The 3,705-nt window shown below is 38.6% G+C and overlaps 1 protein-coding gene across 1 annotated transcript in view; it reads left to right on the forward strand.

Annotated features, from left to right (window-relative positions):
• The first annotated feature begins 280 nt into the window (after nt 1-280).
• LOC107719075 (rho GTPase-activating protein 24-like) overlaps nt 281-3,705 on the forward strand; it is a 44,284-nt gene continuing 40,859 nt past the window's right edge. The window contains exon 1 of the mRNA XM_016526385.1: nt 281-710. The gene's annotated coding sequence lies outside the window, so the exon portion shown is untranslated. The remainder of the gene's footprint in view (nt 711-3,705) is intronic.

Below are 3,705 nucleotides of genomic sequence, written 5' to 3' on the forward strand. Positions count from 1 at the left end.
TGCGTGAGTTGCATGTGAACGACTCTGTATTGCACGTGCAGACATTTCTAGACCAAAAGCTTATGAAAACACTTACAATACAATAGAGCACTTAAAGTCCAAAAAAGACACTACCGTTCTGGCTGCCAAACGGGGCAGTGAGGACTGTCACTGCGAGTGTGTGTGCAATCTGAACCGTTCAGGCAGTTTGTGTGTGAGGTGTTCGGATCTCTCCTCCTCTCTATACGCTTCCTCAAACACGCTCACGCGCCCAGCCCACGCTCTCTCGCTCTCCCTCCCTCCCTCTCATGTCGCAGTTTTGTTCGTGTGTGTATCTGCAAGGCTCATGTAGTGTGTGAGGACTGTCTCAAAAGTGTGTACGCCCCCCGTGGCCGTCCTGAGAGCAAACGGAGGCTGTCGTTTTCCCCCCAGAGACCCCAATGCAGATGGTGTGAGCAGTGAGGGGAAAAGTTTATGACAGCTCTGCTGTTGTCGGTTCGCGGCTGCCCCATGGAGGCTTTTGATTTTACGGTTGCAGCTGTAGACTTTTAACCGGTCTGTTTGACTCAGTAATGCACTTGTATTGGAAAGAGTCGCGTTCGGGATTTAATTTGGGATCACAGTGAATCCTGTACCAGTCTGAGTCACGCACTGGATGTGTTTTGGGTTTTATTGGATTTTTTTCCCCCCACTGCATTTCTGTGGACGTTCTCAGGATAGCAGTTTTTAAGGTAATAATAGTCTGTTTACAGTCATTTGGCTGTTGCTAATGACAAGTTGGCTGCGTGTATGTGGTTATTTTGCTGTTGTGAGACGCGCGCGCGTGTATGCTTTGCCTTTTCCTAGGCTGTAATGTAAAGGTCATCCAGCTCCAGAGATTTTGTCTATGTGTGGGTCATAGCCACAGAAACACATAATGAACCATAATCAGTGTGGATGTGTATGATGCAGTTGCCTCTTTTATTTATTTATCTATCTGGGTTTTTCATGAAATGTCAAGCAGCATCTTGCTCTCTCTAAAAGTCTAAAATCTAAATTTTAAACTATTTTAAATAATATTTAATTATTTAAAAATATATACTTATTGAAAGATACTTATTAAATGATTATTAATGTAAAAATGACATGTTAATAATCATTCAATAAGTATCTTTCAATAAGATCATTCAATAAATATCTTTTTAAAACAATCAAATATTATATATATATATAATTTGTCTTATGTCTTGAGATGGAAAAGTTTGTGCTATTTTATCACTTGTCAACTACCGACCTACAGTATATTTAAACAAGCCTTTCTAATAAGTTCCACAGATCTCACTGTTCGACAAAGCTAGTTTCATATTTCTACAGCTGTTGTCTACTAGATTTGACAAATTGAAGAAGCAGTGTTAAAAATAGCTCAGATGTTCTCCTGTTCCATTCAAAAGTGCAGCATTTTTTAATTTTAACTTTGTGGTGGACACCCAGAGGTTGGAGTTCTCAGTTTTAAGTACTTTGTCTCAGATGTTTCTCCTTATATTCTTAAGGAGAAATAAAAATAGACTCAAATGATTGTTGACATGTAAGAGCGAGCGTAGAGTAATAAATAAATGTGACTATTTCAGCTTGGGAGATTTTGATGAAAATTGTTTGAGTTCTTATTGAAATCTCTTCTTTTGTTTGCCGACGACTTTGGCAAATCTGAGCACAGTTTGAGATTGAGATCTCCTATGAAACTCTAAAGGAGACACAAATGAGATTACTGGGGCCTTTTTCCTCAGGAGGCATTTAAACACCAGGGTATTTAAGCCATTTGCTCTTCTTTTATTTCCATTCCTATCTACAACAATTGAGATATTCAAGAGCTCTAATTTGTTATATTTCTTTTCTATGGGCAGAGAAGCATTTGGTTTACTAATAAACTCTGCTCACACTGAATTATCTCAGCAGTTTCTGGAGTCAATTTGAGGTTTATATTGAGTTAGAGGAGGTGTGGAGGAGAGCGGCAGAGGTGGAGAGGTACTGTAGATGGAGATGCAGATAGAAACTAATGAAAGGAAGAGGCAGGAATGAACAGCAATCTTGTCAGCTCACTGACGCTGTAAGAAAATGATGATATCTGGAAAAGAATATTCACAAACAGAATGGCTTATGCTGAATTTCAGTGTGTTTTTAAATATTTAATTTTGTTATCTAGGAGAAACAGGTGAGATTTTAAAGACGTCTCACATGTTAGGGTTTTGTCTTTTGTCTTTTTTAAGGGTAACATCATATTCAAAACATTCTGGAGGTCCTAACCCTCGTCCAATCTCCTAACCTCATTACCACACGTTATGGTGCTTTAACGTTGATGGAGGAACGTTATTTTGCCAGTACGGAGAGAGCGACATCACTGTGGCTATTTTGAGGACTGATCTCCTTCATTTTTCTCCATCAAACCCTTCGTGACCCTGTGCTGTGATTGTGTTTGTGATGTGGGCATGTCTGTCTCTGTCTCTGTCTCTGTCTCGTTCAAGCAATGTGTGCAGCTCGCCGACTGCAAACCATCTCATCTGGTGTTTGGGAGCAACCAAAGTCAGAGCAAAACAGTTGCATCACTTTTGCAGCTATACAATCTTAAAAATAAGGTCCTTTATTGGCATCAGTGGTTCCATCAAGAACCTTTAACATCCATGAAACTTTTTCATCGGACAAAAGGTTCTTTACAGTGGATAACAGTTCTTTAGATTATTCAAATATTATTCACACTTAGAAAAAAATGGTTCTTTTAAGAACTGTTCACTGAAAGGTTCTTTGGAGAATTAGGGTTGTGCAATGTCTACCAAATTGGCATCGGATGTGAGTCGGTAATGTCTGTCAGCCATCGGCGATGGACGATGACATAATCTATCGGCCCAACCATATTGGAGAACCCAAAATGGTTCTTCTATGGCATGTGAAAACACCCTTTTGGAACCTTTGTTTTTGAGTGTATTTTAGCTTTTTTCCCGTCGTATTCACTAAAAATATTTATTAAAATAGATGTTTGTGTAGATTTGCAAGCAATTATGGCAGCAGTAATTCATCAATTGATAAAGAAGTAATCGAGAAGAGTGTTGTAGTCAATCGCACATTCGCCATTTCTAAGAGCCAAGGATAGTTTCAAATTTCTGCAGCTGAAGAAGGAGAAGTGTTAAAATAGCTCAGTAGTTCTCCTTTTCCATTCAAGAGTAGAGCATGTTAGGTTTTAGCTTTGTTTGTGGTGGACATTCAAAGTTTGGAGTTAAGGAGAAATAAAAATAGACTCAAATGATTTTTGACAAACAAGATAAGTATGGAATAATAAATAAATGTGAATTGCATGGCATGGACCATTTCAGCTTGGAAGAAATTTATAATGAAATAGTATTCTTTTGATTGCCCAGTCTTATTCACTAACACTATTTATAATAATAGATGTTTGTGTAATTTAACAGTTGATTATGCAATGATGAGGAACAGTGTTGTTGTCAAGCACATATTCAGCATTTTTGGGAACCAATGCTGTGCCATAATTTCTTCAAGGAGGCACTAAGGAAGGCAACTGTCTTGAATTATGGTCTGCAAAGTTCTAGGTTTGGCAAAAGTTTCTCACCTAGTTGTGAAGGTCTGGAGACTAAGAATACGGTCTAACTTGTCTAAACAGTCCAAACCTCAAACAAAGAGGCAGTCAGGCAGTCCATTGAAGTGGAGTTAGTCATTCTGCCAAATTAGAGAAAGGACACA

Source organism: Sinocyclocheilus rhinocerous, unplaced genomic scaffold, assembly GCF_001515625.1.
Source record: "Sinocyclocheilus rhinocerous isolate Xijiao unplaced genomic scaffold, SAMN03320098_v1.1 scaffold663, whole genome shotgun sequence".
In the NCBI taxonomy this organism is placed as follows: Eukaryota; Metazoa; Chordata; class Actinopteri; order Cypriniformes; family Cyprinidae; genus Sinocyclocheilus; species Sinocyclocheilus rhinocerous.